This window comes from Panthera tigris, chromosome F3, assembly GCF_018350195.1.
Source record: "Panthera tigris isolate Pti1 chromosome F3, P.tigris_Pti1_mat1.1, whole genome shotgun sequence".
NCBI lineage: Eukaryota > Metazoa > Chordata > Mammalia > Carnivora > Felidae > Panthera > Panthera tigris.
The window spans coordinates 60,963,768-60,984,081 of NC_056678.1; the positions used below are offsets into that span (position 1 = coordinate 60,963,768).

Sequence of the window (20,314 nt, forward strand, 5' to 3'; positions counted from 1 at the left end):
GCTAGTGTTACTTCTTAGGATAATACAAAGTATAATGCATACATTAGGAATTAGTATCTGGAGACAAAACAATGAAGACCCTGACATGTGACATGTATCCATATTAGCATATGGCCAGATTCAGGTCTAGCAAGAGTCCTTTGGTGATCGGTATCTCCTGTCTGAGGACCTTTGTTCTGCAGTAACGTACTCTCCTACCTTGCTTTCGGAAGCATTATTAGAAAAGAGATTCTATCAAGGAGTTTGTTCTTTTCTGGAATGTCCCCCAATATGGTTTCATGAAAAGGGGTGCGTTAGTTCAGAGATGAGATTGCTTATCACTAGAAAACAAAATGTTCTCGGGACCTCAGAAAAATGCGGTGGAAAATTGTCTGCTTTAGTGATTGCTTAGAGAAACAGAACAAGAATGAATAAAGTTTGGATAACAAAGGTCAAAGTGTTAATTGTACCACTAAGCTGGCAGTCGCTTTAATTTCCTGCCAATGGGATATTGTTGAGAAATTTGACTTAAAATTAAAGGCAGTCCCTTTCACAATGACTCACTGGTAATTGGTGCCTTTGAAAAGATGGAACAGGACTTATGACTTGAGGTTTCTTTCTTAATTTGCATTTTTAATTAGATGGGATCTCAAAGGGTTTCTGAGCCTTTTCTCTTTTTGCCTTTTGCATTGTCTTTTTTGGATTGTTGCTCGCAATTAGAATTTGTAACGAATGAGTCGCTGGCATATAAATGTCAACTGTGAGGTAAAATATGGTTACTGAAGGACTGAGCAGGGTTCTGACCATTACTTTTTTAAACGAAAGCACTTTTCAAAAGGTTAGCACATTCCTTCGATGGGAGAGAATCGGTGGGGCTGGCAGAAGGGACGTCTGGATTTCACTCTGGCTCACGTTCGTTCTGTAAACTGTTTTCTCCACGTATGTTTGAGTAATTTCTGAAACACAGCACGCACTCCCACTTCGGAGAACATTTCCTTCTTATTCAAAAGCCTGTGTAGAATCAAGCAGACAAAGTTAACAATCCAGAAGAAGGGAGCTGGACTCGGTCATTCTTCAAAGAGCCTCCCTTGGCCAAATGGTGTGCATCTGGCCAAATCTCGTTTTATGAGACGATTGTAGGAAAATAACCACGGGGCCGATATTTGACCAGCCACAAACCAGTAGACCGCATTTGATCATTGCTAAGTCATTCTATGCGAACTCCTGACCCCGCTGGTTCGTTCCCATTCACAGAGCCCACGTCCTGGGTCGGGTGCTGCGGACGGTGGTGAAGCGGGCCGGCTATCAGAAGGGCAGTAAAGGCACAGCCAGGCCTCCAAGGGGATATTAAAAGGGCATATATCTGCCGCTCTAGGTACAGATCATCTAAGCTCTTTTTAAAGGCTTCTAAGGAAGATGATTCTGCAAACTCCCATGACAACCTATCCAGCCTACTGCCAGGAACCACTTTCTCCCATCCTGCGGAAGCCCCCCATTCTAGGGCTAAGCCATTCTTCTCTGGTTCTGTTCTCGGCTGCGAGAGAAAACAGCTGCTCTTCATCCTGCTTAGGTGAGCCTTTTATAGACTTCAAGACGGTGTCTGCCTTCTGTCTACTTGTGACAGGAAAGAAACTGGGGCTGCCAACCAAGATAACAATAAGAATTTTCACTCGGAGATGGAATTATTATTGCTATGGTTACTAGTAAAATTTTTTCCAAAGGGGGAAAAAAAAGACATTTCTTCGGCACTGTGCCTCTGAGAAGAACAAAGTGCTAATAAACCCTGGTTTGTCTGCTTTGTTGATTATTCAGAAACATCAAACGGGAACTGCCCAGAATATGTCCCGCTGCCATTTGGATTCTGGCGGAGAACTTGATGAAACGCAGGTCCTTCTTTCAATTTCTGAGCAAAAGTTCAATGCTCAAACCCAACAGAATCTCCCAGTTTATTAAATCAGGGTAATTTCAAGAGGGGGCTTTGAAGGAAGAAGCAAGTAGAGTGTGACTTAGAAGTTACAATTGTCATTAAGAGAAAAGGGATAAGACAGCTTTTCTTTTCCTTTCTTTTCTTTTCTCTTCTTTTCTTTTCCTTTTTCTTCTTTTCTTCTTTCCTTTCCTTTTCTCTTCCCGTCCCTTTTCTTCCCTTTCCTTTCCTTTCCTTTCCTTTCCTTTCCTTTCCTCTCCCTCCCTTTCTTTTCACTGAAGAAAACCCCCAGAGAAGTCACAAAATGGTCAGGACGAGCTTATGTGCAGTTAGCTGCCTGGGTCTTGTGCTTTGAAGAATGGTAGGCATGACTAACTGCCTTCCCAAAATCTATCCCCCAGTGGCCAGCCAAGGGCTCACCATTCTCCCATCTGTCGTTTTTCTAGTTTTAGATGGAAAAGTTCAAAATTAAAGTAAAATTGTCTTCTGAGACAAATAAAACACCCAGTCATTATCAGTTCTTGGCTCTCACGCTCTAATTAGTTGGTTAGGCAGGGTGCCTGGGTGACTCTGTCGGTTCAGTGTCCGACCTTGGCTCAGGTCACGAGCTCACAACTCGTGAGTTCAAGCCCGGAGTCGGGCCCTGCACTGACAGCTCAGAGCCTGGAGACTGTTTCAGATTCTGTGTTTCCCTCTCTCTCTGCCCCTCTCCCGCTTGTGCTTCTCTCTCTCTCTCTCTCTCTCTCAAAAATAAATAAATAAACATTTTTAACAAAGTTGGTTAGGTTAGTTCTAGCCCAGAGCAGGGCTCTGAGAGAATGGATAAGGACAAATGTGTGTGTCCGGGCTGAGGGGTTGGGGAAGAGGGAAGGCTGAGTTAATGCCATGGCACCCTGACCTTAGGATCAAAAGTCTGCTGAGGGCAGAGATGTGGGGGTGAACAGGGACAGCCAGTGGAAACAACCTTACCAACTTCTCAATTTTCATGGCACTTTATATAGAGAGACCACACCCGTTAAAACACCACACCTGTTTTTTTTGTTTTTTGTGTTTTTTTGGTAAACTGAATTAAATGCAATAAGTAGAATGTCAGTAGCAAATATTTTTTGCAAATAATAAAATATATTCTTACACTTTTATTTGTTCATGATTTTTTAAAAAATGACTTATGGTGGCTTAAACAATTAACGCTTAATATGAAAAAAAGTAAAAGTTAATAAAGAAGGAGAAACAGAGTCTAGTTGAGGAGAAGCAGTAGTTAGCATATGAAAGGTATGTATTTGTTTAGCTTTTATTTTATCGTTTTTTAAATCTTCTCTGAAGTAGGACAATAAAAATAGAGAAGTGTACATGAGACAGAACTAGTGAATTTTTATAAACTAAATATACCACAAACGTGGCACTCAGAGAGACAAACAGGACATTCCTAACACCCCCAGAAAACCTTCCCCTGTTTCCTTCCAGTTACCACCTCACCGCGAGTGTGACCACTCTCCTGGCTTCTGACAGTAGAAGTGATGTTTCCGTTATACTTTATATAACTGGCCTAAAGCTGTGTATCTTCCTCCTTTTTTGGTCTAGCCTTTCTTGCTCTTTATGTGAGATTTGTGAGATTCATCAATATTTTATATGTATCTATGAATTATTTCCTTCCATTGCTAATTAACATTCCTTTGTGTGAACAAACAATATATTTCTCGTTCTATTATCAACGGACATCCAGGTAGTGTCCAGGCTGGAGTAGTAAAGGTACTACTGTGAACATTCTATTCTCTGACATTCGATGAACGAATGTACTGATTTCTGTTGGTATACACTCTGGAGTAGAATTCTCTGGTCTTTGGGACTGCATATGTTCAGCTTTTCAAATTTCATTTAAAAAAAAGGCTGCTGGGATTTTGAGCACAACTTCATTAAATCTATAGATTAATTTGGGAAAATTGACACACTGCATTCTCCGATCTCTGAATGGGGTAAACTCATCCATTTAATTCATTTCTCTAGTAATAGTTTGTCTTTTTCAGTGGAGTGGTCTTGTATACCTTTCCCTAGATTTATTTATAAGCATTTGATACATTTTGATGTTATATTTTATAATTTGTTCTTTCATATTTTTTTTTTTGTTGCCGGCATATGACTAATTCTTTTATGTTGGCCTTATATTTGCAACTTGGCTGAATTCGTTTATACTTCTAATAACTTGTTCACTATTTTGGATTTTCTAGATGAACGATGAAAAATCTATGAAATCTATGAAAAATGAGAGTTTTATTTCTTTCTTTTCATATGGATGCTTTTTATTTCTTTTCCTGGACTTATTACTATGGCTACTGCCTCCATCGGAATGTTGAATAAAAGCGAGGCGAGCCAGAATTTTTGCCTCATTTCCCAACTCAGGGGTTAAGTTTTCAATATTGTTATTATTGGCATGATATTTGCTACAGGGTTTTTTGTAGATTATCACATTAAAGAAGTTCCATTCTGTTCTTTTTTTTTTTGCTGTGAGTTTTTCATGAAGGAGTATTGAATTTTGCCAAATGATTTCTCTGCATCTATCAAGATAACGTTTTCTCCCATGATATGATAGCATTTTCTCCCTTTTTCTATTAATGTTGTCCATTGCACTAATTAATTTTGTAATGTTAAACTGCCTTTCCATGTCTGAAACAATCCTACTTGACGCTGTTAACCCCCCCTTTTATATTTCACTGTATTCTATTTGTTAATATTTTCCAAATGAATTTTGAATCTATATTTATGAGAACTATATTGGGCTATTGATTTTTCTTCCTTGAAGAGTCACTGTCAAACTTGAGAATTAGGTTATGCTCGTATCCAAAAAGATTGGGAAATGTTCCCTCATTCTGTTTCCTGGATGTGTTTGTGCAAGAGTGGTGCTATTTTTTTTTTTTTTTTCTTAAATGTTTGGACAAAAACTTTTCTAGCCTGAAGAATCAGGCATTAACATGTTGGGGGGTTTTTATTGCTGTTATTTTCCATATCAGGTTGTTTTTTTATTTATACCGGGTTTCCATTTGGTGTAGGAGTAGTGAATGCTTTGGGAGTGCTTCTTTAACTTTCAAGGAACCTCTTTTCTTCTGGGCTAATGACAATTCTACCCCCAGGAAACCGGGACCTGCGAGAATCTGTCTCACTTTGGGAGCCATAAAATCAGGAGTAGGGAGTGGGTACAAGGAAGCAGAGAGGAGTGGCCTGCAGAAAGACAGAAGGAAGAAGCAGATCCATGGAAGAGAACAGGGACAAGGGACAGAGAGCAATTCTAGATGGCTGTCTGGTTCTTGGAGTCAGCTTTTTCCAGAGGCTCCATGGCCCTGGGTTCTGTGAGACATAAGAGATTCCCCTTTCCTGCATAAGCTAGCTCTTGTGGTCATTGTTACTTTTCACCTAAGGAACATTAACAAATACAGCAGCAGAAACTTGAATCCACCAGTTAGGAGAAAGCATTATTGACACATTCTCATCACAGAGGTAGTGAATCGTTAGGGTTGGGTATTGCTATGCAGAATAGACCAACAAAACAACCCTAGCTAAAATAAGATAGAACCTATTTCTGTTTTGGATAAAGTAAATTTAGAGGCAGGAAGTTCAGGGCTCATACGACAGGTCTTCAGTTATCAGGAAACTAAAATCCTTCATCTGTCTTCTTTGCTACATTTGGCTCAAAATCCCTCCCTCGACATTGCCTCATAGTTCAATTTGGCGGCTGAAGCTCCAGCCTTCATGTTCAAGTTTCAGACCTAAAAGAAGAAAGACAGAAGGGCAGAAAGGAGCTCCAGGCTCCCCCTCAGTTGTATGGTGCTTTCTCAGAAGTTCCTCTGAACTATTCCGTTGACATCTCTATCGCCAGAATACAGTCAACTGACCACTCTTTGCTGGTATAGTGTACTAAAAATGTCTTTTTTACCTGGGACATTGCTAGACCCAAAGATATAGGGGTTCCCTTGGAAAGAAGAATGGGAAAATGGAGGGCAGGTATAGAACTAAACCCCCTGCAAGCCACATGGTACCTTTATGCATATCCACAAGAATATATCTAAAAGCACACGAGTCTGCTCAAGTTAGCGGAACTGGTGATCTATCAAAATTCTCCACAGCAAGTGCCATTAAGCAGGGAGAGGCGGAGAGGCCACTGGATCCATGGCCATTGTCCCTCAGGAAGGGGCTGAGGGAAGCCACAGGCATGAGGTGATAAAAATTTGCTCCCTTGTTCACAACCCAGCAGTTGTGTTAAGGGGCTTAAATTTCCGATCAGCATCATAAATTTCCTTTGAGCTACTTCCTTTGAGATGGATATCTCTCCTGCTTCCTCCTGTAGAGAGGATGTGCGTTGTTTCTCCCAGGAAGCAGGCAAAAGGGGTTAGTTGGCAAACAGCTAAAATAAGTTCTCTAGAGGCTCTTTCAGTCTTAGACCTATGCAGTGTCCCTATGGGGCAATCTGTAGAGGAAATTCATCCTTTTGCAATCGAGCAAGAAGTCAAAGTATCTGGAAGGGTCTCTCGAGCCCCCATGCGTGCTGACCAGAAGCACAAAGGTGAAAAGAGCAGAGGGAACTGGAAGAAGATGCGGAAAGAGTTGAGAAAGAGGGTCACACTCTCAAAAGGGAGCACCATATTTTTTTAATGTCAGATCCTTGCTGCAAACTGCCGGCAATAAAAAGGAGATACCAGCTCACCTTGGGACGTGCAGATACTTCTGAATTTATGAGAAAGGACATCTGTGGAGCATGAAAAAAACACATTCGAGGCAGACAACAAGATCTGCTGTTGGAAGTTCTCTGGGCTGGGAATTGAGATTTTCCCCGGCTCAGAGTGTGGCTTTCTGCACTTTGTTCAGCCTCTGGAAACATCCTCAGTCCAACCCCACCACTGCTATGCTTTCACTGTGTGAAACCACTCAGGCCTAGGGAGAAAGAAACTGTTTCCTCACTCACCCGAGATGCCCTTTAATCACTGGGATGCTTTCTGGAGTGGTGCTGTGGGCCATATGGTTAATCCCCAGCACTGCTCTTGTTACCAGGTTTAAGTTGGGTTGTATTTTCCCTTATCGCAACTTGTGCACTGGCATGGTTTTCCGGAGGTTATGGTGTTTAAGCATTATTTGTGAAACATGCATAATCTTAATTACATTTCAAGAAAACCTCAGGACTTCTCAGAAGCAGACATGAACTTTGGAAAAGAGAAATAATTGCAATTTTCTCTTCTAGCCGAGTGTCAAAACTTTCTATAATGGATAAACGCACGGGCTCTGGGGTCAGAGCACATGAATTCAAATCTGAACTCTATCACTTAGCTGCTGTGTGCCTTTGGACAAGATATTTGGTTTCTGTGTCTCTGTTGACATATAGTAGTATTAATGCAAGGATTCAAAGCAGAACTCTCAGGGGCGCCTGGGTGGCTCAGTCAGGTAAGCCTCGGACTTCGGCTCCGGTCATGATCTTACAGTTCGTGAGTCCAAGCCCCTGGTCGGGGTCTGTGCTGACAGCTCAGAGCCTGGAGCCTGCTCCGGACTCTGTGTCTCCTTCTCTCTCTGCCCCTCCCCTGCTCACGTTCTGTGTCTCTCTGCCTCTCAAAAATAAACAAACATTAAAAACAATGAACAATAAAGCTCATTACAAAGCAGAACTCTTAAAACAATGCTGACTCTCTATAAATATCAGCTGTTATTGTGAATTATCAGGATATCATTTACTGCTCAACAAGATCACTGTCCAAATGGGTCTCCTCGAGACCCCCTTATGCCCACCCATCCAGAGAGTGACGCACATTTGATCCACACACTTCTTTAGTTACTATTAAGAATTCCTGGGTAATACTTCCTGTTTTTGATGAGTACCCACACTCCTGACAAGCCCTTTCTCTTACCTGAGAAAAATGTAAAGCTCAATCTTAAGAGACAGTCACAGTGTTACGGGCTGAATGTTTGTGCCTCAAAGGTCACAGGTTGAAGCTTAATTCCCAAGGTGACGGTACTAGGGGGTGAGGCCTTGGGGAGGTCGTGAGGTCATGAGGGTGGATCGATGTCCTCATAAAAGAGGCCTCAGACACCTCTCTTGCCCCTTCTGCCGCGTGAGGTCACAGTGAGAAGACAGCCATCTATATACCGGGAAGCAGGCTTGTCGTAGACACTGAATCTGCCAGCACCTTGGTCTTGGACTTTCAGCCCCCAAAACTGTGAGAAATAAATATTGACTGTTTCGGCCTCCTGGTATATGGTATTTTTTTTTTTTTTTTTTTACAGAAGCCTGAACAGACTGAGACAAACAATTACTTTTAAGCGCCCATGAGATCCTTTCAGCCTCCCCGATCCCTGGTACTCTTGGCTGTGGCAATGGCCGCCCTGGTTTCATGCCTTACAAGTTGAAGCAGGTTTGTTCATGCCCGGAGCCCTCTGTGCTGCTTCCTTTCACCTCCTGCCTCGGGACTTCTTTGTTGTTGCTGAAACATAAGCCACCAAGAAGCACCAGGTTCACTCCCCAATGAGATGGCCCTGTGTCTAACGGGAGAAGGGAGCCAGCAGGTGGACTCTTCTCCCTTCCTCCACCGAGAGGGAGTAGCCTAAGAAGCAACTACTCACGTGGTGCCTCAGGAGATGGTTCCGGGAGACCCAGCAGTCAGTTGGTCAGTTGCCCCTGACACCAAGAGCTTGGACACCCCTCGAATTGCCTCCTCCTGCCCTGTCCTGCCCCATCTTCCCTCCCTTTTGCTTCTGGGGGACTGCACTTTTAATAAAGTGGTAGCACTTAGGCTTTTGACTGATGCTCTGCTTTCTGGGGAACCCAGGCTACAGCAAAATCTACAGTTTTTAATTGTAAGTAAGATTGGTTCCTTTTAAAACTACACTCATCTGGCTAAAATGAACAAATCAGAAGACTGTAGATGCTGGCGAGGAGGTGAAGAAACGGGAACCCTCTTGCCCTGTTGGTGGGAATGCAAACGGGTGCAGCCATTCTGGAAAACAGTGTGGAGCTTCCTCAAAAAATTAAAAATAGACCTACCCTATGACCCAGCAGTAGCACTGTTAGGAATTTACCCCAGGGATACAGGAGTGCTGATGCATAGGGGCACTTGTACCCCAATGTTTATAGTAGCACTTTCAACAAAAGCCAAATTATGGAAAGAGCCTAAATGTCCATCAACTGACGAATGGATAAAGAAGTTGTGGTTTATATATACAATGGAATACTACTTGGCAATGAGAAAGAATGAAATCTGGCCATTTGTAGCAACGTGGTTGGAACTGGAGAGTGTTATGCTAAGTGAAGTAAGTCAGGCAGAGAAAGACAGATACCATATGTTTTCACTCATATGTAGATCCTGAGAAACTTAACAGAAGACCAGGGGGGAGGGGGAGGGGGGAAAAAGTTACAGAGGTGGAAGGAGGCAAACCATAAGAAACTCTTAAATACTGAGAACAAACTGAGGGTGGATGGGGGTTGGGGGAGAGGGGAAAGTGGGTGATGGGCATTGAGGAGGGCACCTGTGGGGATGAGCACTGGGTGTTGTATGGAAACCAATTTGACAATAAGTTATATTTAATATAACAAAAATAAAACAACGTATTATTGAATGAAAATGTATGACAAGTTTGTGCAAAATGTTTTCAAAACTGAACCTACCACAGAAGATGTGGGGCTGTCAGAACTTTTACACATTTTTATTGGGAGTATAAATTGGTACAAGCGCTTAGAGAACAGTTTGGTTGAGTCTATTCAAGTTCTGCATGTGCATACCCCAATGCTAGGTGTATACTCTTCCCCCAAATGTATGTATGTGAACAAAAAGATATGTACAAGAATGTTGACAGCAGTATTCTTTGTGATAGCTAAAAATTAGAGCAACCCCTAAATGTCCATGAATAGCAGAATGCATGGATAAATTATTGTCTATTACTATACTGGAATACTCTACAGCAAAGAGAATGCACAAACGGCAGACAGCATAATGTTGAAAGAAATACAAAATGCTATATGTCATAAGAGTTTATTAATATAACGTCCTGGAACAGTAAAAACTAGTCTATAGCATTAGGAGTCAGAACAGGATTAACCTTTGGGAGAAGAGTAGGAGATAGCGATTCAGAAGGGGCAAGATGATTGACTTTGAGATCCTGGAAATGTTCTGTTGTTTTGATGTGGGTAATTGTCTTTAAATAATCCAATTGTTCATTGTGATTATTTACTGGTCTTCATATGTATGATTCGTGTACTTTTTAGTTTGTGTAGCTGGATAAAAAAGAGTTCTAAAATTAAAAAAGAAAATAAAACTACACTCATTTATTTTACATGTGCATATTAGAAGCTCCTGTCCTGTAGGATGCATTGATTCTTTAGAGTGGTTTGAATCTTGATACCCATAGATTTCTTCCTTGGAAGTTCCAGAGATGCTTTAAGAGTAATTTTTTCTCGGGGTGCCTGGGTGGCTCAGTTGGTTAAGAGTCCAACTTCAGCTCAGGTCATGATCTCACAGTTCCTGAGTTTGAGCCCTGCATCAGTCTCTCTGCTGTCAGCACAGAGCCCACCTGGGATCTTTTGTCTCCCTCTCTCTGCTCCTCCCCTGCTCATGCTCACTCTCTCTCTCAAAAATAAACATTTTTTGAATATATTTTTTTCTCTGCAGAAGATGAAGAAATCTTATATACAGAGCCACTCCAGTGTCATAGCCCAGACTAAGGATCCGAGAAGGGTCATCTCCAGTCCTGGCCAAAAGCTATCATCCTTAACTGCATCCAAAATACCTAGCACACTTTCAAGGTTATTTGTCTTCGAGACTTCATCACTTTGCTCTGCCAAGCATCTAACAGTTTCAGATCTATTTCTGCAAAAGACGTTAGGTATGCCTACGTTCTCTACTGCCCTTATGTTAATAGGCTGGGCTACATTTCTTTAATCTCTCTGCCCACCACCCTCACTCCTTGCAACCAATTCCAGGACCTCCCCCCATCTGCTATCACATAATGCTTTCAGCATTTACACACTGTTATTTATACATACTGAGTGTGACGTGTAATGTGATATGATATGAATTTGACTGAGGTGTATTGGGGCTCCCTAAATAAGCCTCAGCTCAATATTATTCACCAGGAAGCTATTTATTATTGAATTATGTTTATGACTGTATGCCTATATGACAAAACAATACCTGCTAAAAGACCCAGCATGTTTTAATAGCTCTTTACTTTCTCTTCTTTCCCTCCTGCTGCTCTCCTTTCTCATCACACCCATTTTTTTCCCCTCTTACAGGGTGGTTAATTCTTGAGAAAGAGAGCACCCCTATTTCTCCTCTCTCTGGATTTGTCCTGCCTTTCCTTTAGTGACGGGAACAAATTTGCAATGATGTGGGAGAATAGTTTGATGTACCGCCCTACCACCTTCCTTGGTATGTAATCCTCCCACCTTCCTCCCTCCCCGACTCAGACAGCAGTGAAGTATTCTTTACTCCCCACCCAGGATGCAAAAGGGCAAGGAAAAAGGGAGAAAAGTTCAAGTTAGGCTTTGGTTCTCTTAAATAGATACTGTGTTATGGACCGAGAGTCCTCAAAATTTCTAGGTTGAAATCCTAACTCCCAATGTGATGAAAGTAGTGGGGCCTTCAGGAGGTGACTAGATTTTGAGGGCGGAGACCTCATGAGTGGGATTAGTCCCTTATAAAAGAGACCCTGGAGAGCTCCTTCACCCCTCCTGCCATACAAGGACACAGTCTGTGAACAAGGAAGTAAGCTCTCACCAGACACCGATTCGCCAGCACGTTGGTCTTAGAATTCCTAGCTTCCAGAAGAGTGAGAAATAAATTTTTGTTGTTTATAAGCTGCCTACACTGTAGTAGTTTGTTATAGAAGCCTGAACAAATGAAGACATACCTTTCAAATTCATTATTTGGGGGGCGGGGGGGAAGATGTAGGATGTTGAATTCTGGGAAACTGGCTTTTCAGGAATAAAAGTAAGATCCTTAAAACTATAGGGAATAAAAATTATGTCTATCAATTGATTTAAAAGACATATGGAACCTACTTGCCCTCATAGAGGACACCTAATGTCCTTGGGAAGACAGCGGGGAGCCAGAGAGGAGGACAGAATTAGACATTACTCTAGGTCCTTAGGAAGCATCTCTGCATCCCATTCACCCCTACTCTTTCTCCTCAGGATGTGAAGTCACACCCCTTAAAAGCTTTCTTGAAGTGCCCAACTGCCATAGTAGAGGAAGAAGAAGAAGAAGAAGAAGAAGAAGAAGAAGAAGAAGAAGAAGAGGAGGAGGAGGAGGAGGAAGAAGAGAGGACTCTGCAATCACCCTATCAATTTTCCTGTGATCCCATAGTAGTTTGGAACAATAATTGATGTTGTCTTAGATGCTTCTTGAGAGAATCTTTGAAGTAGCATAAAGAGAGTCAGCAGACCTGAAGAGGCCTTGTGGTTGGGTTCTGGGGAGGCTATGGCATGCCTCCCATGGACCAAAGACAAGATCAAACACCACCATGGATGCCAGGGGAGGTTATAGATGCCGTGGACTAGGTGAGTGGTCTGAGGAACCGTAGCCACTGTGTATATTAATTGGAATTATTAAAAAGGAGCGTGCGTCAAAGGCTTATGATGGGTTGAAGAGCTATTAAGTGCCCAAGATGGTCATTCTCACTGAACATTGAAACTTTAGCAGATCTATCGTGGGGCTAGAGGCTAAGTTCCCTTCTCTTATTTCCTTGGAGTCCCCTCAACCATCTAGTATGTCACCCACACCCACCATTTACAACCAGCACCATAATAGAAATAGGTAGAGAAGTCACTGGCCTTAAGGAATTTAGAATCCCCTGTTTAACAGCTCACCTTTCCCTTGCTAGAAGACTGTGTGCTGTCTCTCCATGGTGCCTCTCTTCAGCTTATTCTTCTGTAACAGGAGAGAATAATATTTGCATCCTATTTATAGAAAGATGGAAATAAATTAGGTGAGCATATGGGCTGTAATGGACTCTGAGTTCTTTGGGAAAAGTTGCTGACCAAGGACAATACACTTTTTTTTAACTGACCATTGCACATAGAATCAGTTCTTTAACACCACAGTGTCCTTCCTTTTTTTTTTTCCTACAAGATGTCATGTCATGTCTTTGCAAGACTTCCAGTGAACAGGAGGGCTCATCAATTTCAACCTAAAGCTATTAAAATGTTACTTTGTTAGCAATAATTAAGGTGTGCAGCCAGGGCTCCCTATAGATCACACTTGAAGGCACAGTCATATTTTTCTCCTATTGCTCCTCAGGTGTCTTAAATTGTCAGGTAGTCAGGGGAGGGGGGGTAACTGGGAGCTGGGCAGGAAAGGAGAGAGGGACGAAGATGATTGCCTTACAAATAAAGGTAGAAACCATAAGAATCTTTTTCGTTGAGCCAACCTTCTCATAAGAGTTGTCTAAGACATTTTTTTCAGGTTTAATCTGTTGAAATGCTTCTAATAAAAATCTGTCTGATCAAAAACATTTCTTAATTAGACTTTTTAAGTCATCAAAGGCTCTCACTAAAATATCCCTTTGACTTTGGCTGACAACATATCTGACAGGCTATGAATTCTATAGCAATGGCACCAAGAAACATCACGTCCTCTCCACCATGTTTTATTCGTGAGCTTGCTTTCTTCCACGGAATGAATCTTCAGCTGTACAAGAAAACGCTGCTTGTTGACTGTTTTCTGTCTGTGCTCTTGGCCAGCCCACTCCACCCTGTCTTCTGACATTCCAGAAAGATCATAGTCCCTTGCAGGTTTGTCAAAGTAATTTTCCTATAGAAAAATTAGCTTGCACAAATTTTGAGGACATAGGGTATGGAAGGGAAGGCTAATGGAAGTTTGGACCTCAAGCCATGGGCAAGCACCAGAAACAAAAGAGACTTGGACTTTGAAGCCTGATGAATAGAGCTAGCTGTCTAGTATGGGTGAAAATGCATTCTTACGTTTTTGGTACTCACCCTGCCTGGGTCCATAAGGACTGTAAAGTATTTACCACCCTGTGCATTGGAAAGGTTTTTGATCACAAAAGAGATCCAGAGCCTGCTTTTATGAACTGATGGTCTAGAAGTTTGATGCAGTGGAAATAGCTTCAAACTTGGAGATGAGAGACCTAGGTTTTATCAATTATGTGACTTTGACCTCAACATCTAAAGACTTTCTTTCTTTCCGATGAAGGAGTCAAATGGAGACACCTCCTACCTCTGAGTATTGTTATGAGGTGAAAGAACATTATAGACAATAAAGTGCTACACCAATGTTGTTTTTGCTGAGTTCTTTAGTAGACTGGATTCCTGACCCCAATTCTTCACCCTTCCCTGGATCCATGACCTTGGTCATAAGTATCACTTTGGCAATGGAATGTGGACATATACTCTATCAGTGGCCAATTCCTCACCTAAGCCTTAAGAGAGGTTGCACATTTCTGCCCTCCCTCTTGTGCCTCTGCCATTGTCCTATCTAGCTAATGGTCCAAGAAGGATGAGAGATCTAATCTGCAAATTAGAGCAATGGTTCTTGAACTTTAGCATCAGAATCACCTGGAAAGCTCATTAAAACACAGATTCGTTCAGTTGTTCTCAGAAGTAACTAACTTCCTTTCTCCCTCCCTCTCTCTCTTCCTTCCTTCCTTCCTTCCTTCCTTCCTTCCTTCCTTCCTTCTCTATTTTTCTTTCTTTCTCTTTTCTGTTTTTTCCTTCCTTCCTTTCTTCCTTCCTTCTTTCCTTCCTTACCTTTCTCTCTTTCTATTTGTCTTTTCCTTCCTTCCTCCTTCCTTCCTTCCTTCCTTCCTTCCTTCCTTCCTTCCTTCCTTCTCTATCTTTCTCTCTTTCTGTCTGTCTTTTCCTCCCTCCCTCCCTCCCTTCCTTCTTTCCTTCCTTCCTTCCTTCCTTCCTTCCTTCCTTCCTTCTCTTTCTGTCTTTCTCTCTTTCTGTCTGTATTTTCCTTCCTTCCTTCCTTCCTTCCTTCCTTCCTTCCTTCCTTCCTCCCTCCCTCCCTTCTATCATCCTCCCTTCTTTCCATCCTTCATTTCTTCCTCCTTTTCTACCCCACTCCCAGTGTGTATCACAGGTCATATTATATTCTAAAACAGTCCAAAAAGAGCAACTCCAGCCCATCCCCAAATGCAACTGAATTTAAAATTCACTGTCAAACCTGTTTCTAAAGACCAGAGCAACTGAGCCCAGCCTGTATCGGCCAACCTCCGGACAGCCTGAGGAGAGGTGAGCAACATAAATGTTTATTGCTGCATGTCCCTGAGATCCTGTGGTTGTTACACAGCAATAGCTGACCAATGTAAGTAATTGCTCAGACAGATTGCGAATTACAGAATATATGTTTGTCTTCTCAGCAACACGGCTTCTCAAAGAGAGGTAAGTGACAGCTGCTGAATCATGAGGAGGCTGCAGGACAGTCTTTAAAATGCCATTTATCAGTGATCTTTCCCAGGGAAACCCCAACATTTCTGCACCCCAACATTTCTTCACCCCAACATTTCTCAAGTTTTCCCCCACTCCTTTCTGCTCCCGACTCTATCTCCCTGCTCTAAGTGATCCTGGGAACTCATGAAACATCCCTCAGAAGCAGGTTGAAGATGAACTCTAAACACAGCCATACTAGCCACCAATGGAGTGAGCTTCTCCTATTGGTCTATTTTAGAACAAAACGTGACCTACAGTCCAGAGATGATGCACATACTGAGAGAGACGAGGGAGGGAAAGAGGAAGGATGAACTTGCAGAGCCCCTTGGAGTCTGATGAACTCTCTCGTTCAATGACCCACAGATGCAGTTTTTACAAACCTCCCTGAGTGTCTGCTTGGGGGACAAGGGGGACCAAAGGACTGCATCTGTCCCTCTAGCTCCATTTTGTGTTTGATAACTGTTCATCCAGTGGGCACAGGGAACAGATAACGTCCCCCTCCATATGATAAGCTCCTCAAGGGTAGGGATCTTTGTGTTGTTCACTGACATAACTCAAAAACCCACAGAAGTGCTGGTGTACTGGGCATTCAATAACTATTTTTTGAATTGAAAATGAATTGAATTGCCTGGAGGCCATGCTATGGACAATATCTGGAAGCAGCATGTTGCCGGGCAGATGGGCCACCCTTGCTGTCCCCAGCAAGCCGGTCACGCTGGCTCTCAGTTCCCAGTACCCACCCCCCTGCAGTACTATGGCACCCGATCACAGGAGCCACGTGTTCCATTTACTATATTTAGCGACTTCTTTCTCTCTTAAATCCTTTTCATTAACTGGCTCATTTCCCACTCAGCTTCATTTCCTTTAAGTCTACACCCCTCCATTGTTTCTCACCATAATACCATTATCTCTTGGCCATTCTGGAGTTTCTTGCTGTTTATAGGAATATTTAGTTTGCTCTTTTCAACAACATCGCAGTGGAGATGTTATAGAAATTTTACACCTTTGGAAACTGAGGCACAGAGAAGATGAGTAATTTGCAGGATGGAGGGGAGACTTGAATTCCCCGAGAGGACCGTCCTCCCCACCACTCCATGATGCCTGGAGGGTGTTTGGCGCCTTTCTGAGCCAGCGTTAGATGCAGGCAGTGAATCCAGTAAAGCCTATCTAGGTGTCTAGGACTATGATGTGGAATGCTAACTCCTATATTCCATCAGGGCAACGAGAAATTCACAGACTTCTAGATGACTCTGCAACCTGCAAAGCACCTTCATGCACACAGTCTCGTTTGAGAGTGAAGGACTCTCCCTGGTTCGGGTGATGCCTTTTCTTGGTAGATTTCCTGCAGTTCTGTAAGGGAAAAAAAGCACGCCCAGCATCAGCATGATAAATAATGTTCTATCGATGCAGCTGCTTTCCCAGGACAGCAACCCCTCGCACTGAGCTGAGCTGTGGCCCTGAAGAAGCCCAGATGATTCTCTGGGTCTCAAATTGATGTCTGGAAGTGGGATCATGGAAAATGGAGCCAGAGGAAGGAGGAAGAGGCAGCGAGAATGGGACATCTCCTCACCACGGAGGCAAATGCTGACGGGAGCACGCACAGTAAAATATTTTACTACGAAGCAGAATTACTCCAAAGACTGATGGGCCCGCTCGCGAGACCCACTCACATTTATGAAGGTCATAAGTTACAGACGCCCAGCCCGCTCGCAGGAGCACAGCCGTCACCTTTTATGGGTGAAACTTCCTGCAATATATTAAACTCTCCAGAAAACAGACAAGGGGTTTATGGCAAACGATAACTTTAATGCCTAGAAACCATTCGGTGATTTGGGGAGGATTATTAGTAACAAGGGCAAGATGCTGAGTCGTTTCCAGGCACCAGGCCCTGGCTCTCCTGCCGGCTCAAGCCAACCCTCTCTTCTCTGCATCCCAACCAGAAACGTGGACCCCGAGGGGCACCTGGGTGGCTCAGTCGGTTGAGCGTCCGACTTCATCTCAGGTCACGATCTCGCGGTCCGTGAGTTCGAGCCCCGCGTCGGGCTCTGGGCTGATGGCTCGGAGCCTGGAGCCTGTTTCCGATTCTGTGTCTCCCTCTCTCTCTGCCCCTCCCCCGTTCATGCTCTGTCTCTCTCTGTCTCTCTCTGTCTCAAAAATAAATGTTAAAAAAAAAAAAAGAAAAAAGAAACGTGGACCCCGAGTCGCACCCGGGGTGAGAGGGAGCGTGAGTAGGAAGTGTGCTGAGGAGGGCGGACTGTTATGGGCTGAAAAGAATTATATTTGAGGAGAAGAAGTGCCTGATGGGAATCCTTAGGTTGCAGCCCAGACTGTCGCCGGAGATCTATACAGGACGGGTGGCCAGGAGACAGCTACGATCACTGCCGCTTGTTACAAGTGATAAGGAGGTACCTGTCTGTGCTCCCCACGCTTGGAGGAAGTCGTAGAAAGGCCAAGGATCGCATCATCTTAAATGCTTTGCCCTATGTGATTGAGAGGAATCTGAGAAAGTCCTCCCCATCAAAGTCCTATCCCTCCGACTCGGTTTATTCCACGCCTGGCTCACAAAAGCATGGAACTGCGAGCCGATGGATACTGTCAGTCGGCAGAGGGGTCGCAGGAAGCTGGGCCAGCAGATCTGAGCCCCTTGGAGTCGGCGAAAGTGTCCAATGCAGGGAGTCAGATGGGCAGCTCCTTCCCGCACAAGACATCCGTCCCGCGGTCGGGGTCGAGAGGGGCCAGAGCACTGGAGGAGGAGTCGGGTGTGTTTGAAATCACAGCCTGGGACTGCAGACATGTCACTGCTCCTGTGGGGACCTCAGTTCTATGGTTTGTAAAAGAAGTGGGTACGATGCTCCCATGGAGTCCTTTGTCTTCATAGCCTCTGACTGTGGCTTCTTCCCTGGGCTCCGGCTGAACACGTCCCAGCGGCACTCAAATGATATTTAGTTCTCCAAATGGTACTTAGACTTTTTTGTTTTCCCCATGGACCTGCTCTTAAAAAGCACGTTCAGATCATTCTTAGTGGCTGAGCATCAAATTTCTTAATTGCAGAAAAGGGAAGGAAAAGAAAGGAGAAAAGCAGAAAGTGTTCCACAGTGAGAATACGGGGTCCTGGATTCTAGTTCTCACGGAGCCCTGAACGGTGTGCATACCTTCCCACACTGAACTTGCATTTCTTCCTCTATAAACTCAATGGGACCAGGGGCACCCGGGTGGCTCAGTCGGTTGAGCGTCCGACTTCGGCTCAGGTCATGATCTTAGAGTCCGTGAGTTCGAGCCCCGTGTCAGGCTCTGTCCTGACAGCTCAGAGCCTGGAACCTGCTTTGGATTCTGTGTCTCCCTCTCTCTCTGCCCCTCCCCTGCTCATGCTCTCTCTCTCTCCTCTCTCTCTCTCTCAAAAGTAAATAAACACTAAAAATTTTTTTAAATAAAACAAAAAAACAAACCCAATAGGACCAGATAATAATTGCTTACATTTATGACTGCTTTCTATGTACCAGCCACTATCCTAAGTGCTTCACACGCACAAATGCATTTAATCCTCACAATTCTATGGGGTAGAGATTATTGTTACACCTACGTTATAGATGGGGAGATCAAGGCATATAGAGGCTAGTAACTTGTCCAAGGTCTTACAGGGAGTAAGCGGCAGAGCTGAGATTTAAAACTCAAGCAGTCTGTCTTCGGAATCTAACTTTATGCAGCTGTGATTCTTTTTTGAAGCTGAATAAAAGTTCTAAGGAAACAGCAAACCTTTCACGATTTTCAGGAACCTTCGGATGGGGTCCATTTCACCTAACTCTGACCATATGGAGACAGGCGGACCCTCTGCACTAGCTCAGCAGGTTCACAAGCACGTGTGTCCAAATGTGTCATCCGTGAAGCTTCTAGAACATTCAGCTTCCAGACCTTCTTGTACGGATTGTGATCTCACAGTTACGGGCAAGTCCCAGGATGCCGTATTTGTATCCGATATCAGAGGATGTCGTTGGAGGACCATGACTTTCTGAGAAACACTGCTCTAAAGTATCACAGGGTATTTTCGGAGGCTCTTTCAGGAGTAAGGGACAGGTGGATGGGTAGACAGAGGAACGTCTTTGAAGAGCTCACCATCCTGTTAGAGAGAAAACCCAACACAGAGACGTTACGATGACAAGGTGGCCTGGGATATTTTCACCTTCCCCACCAGGCTGTGACTCTTTTCCACCCATCCACGTACGACTCAAGTTCCATTTTGAGTACTTTGGGACAAGGGTAGCCTCTCTGTTCCCAGGACGTTCGGCTCTCAGCACCGTCCTGGGCCTCACCGGCAGCTCCGGGACCAGAGTTCAGGGGCGGGGTAGACATGAAGCCCGCTCTACTGCCTACCTGTGAGGGCAAGAGAAAAGGGCCACTGCAAAGCCATTTGCACCCCGAGCAGCAGCCTTTAGCCAGGGTGGGTGCTTCCTGGTCCCCTCTGCTTAGGGAAGGATCCAAACAGACTATGACCTGTTTCTTACTCCTATTTATGAGACCATAAACCCAAGTGCCCTTGTGGTTGCTCATGGACACTCGAATATTCCTTCTGCTTCCCTCCACTACGCGTGTGGGAGAAAATGCACGCGGGAATGACACAGTCCACCGTGTGATCTGGAATCCTCCCTCACCTGGCATCTGAACCGGGCACCTGCACCCCCCGCGAGCCATCGCTGCTTTGACACGAGTCTGACCGAGGCTCTCTTGTTTAGCTGCAAGGGCCTCTCTTGTCCCATTGTGCTTTCCTGTCGATCTGTTATTAGATCAGCCATTTCCTGAGGGCAGGAGTTGATGGCTATAAACCTCATTTTTGTTTTGTTTTTAAACTTTTTTTTAAAGTTTATTTATTTCTAAGAGAGAGAGAGAGAGACTGAGTGGGCGAGGGACAGCGATAGGAAGACAAAGGATCTAAAGCAGGTTCTATGCCGACAGCAGCAAGACCGATGTGGGGCTCAAACTCAGGAACCGAGAGGTCA

At 43.9% G+C, this 20,314-nt stretch overlaps 1 long non-coding RNA gene across 1 annotated transcript; it reads right to left on the minus strand.

The window, feature by feature from the left end:
- Positions 1–406: 406 nt before the first annotated feature.
- Positions 407–19,191, minus strand: LOC122235944. Its single transcript, XR_006214088.1, has 3 exons — positions 19,077–19,191; positions 12,738–12,827; positions 407–990 (listed from the first exon to the last, which is right to left on the minus strand). It is a non-coding gene; the product is annotated as an uncharacterized LOC122235944 (long non-coding RNA).
- Positions 19,192–20,314: the final 1,123 nt, after the last annotated feature.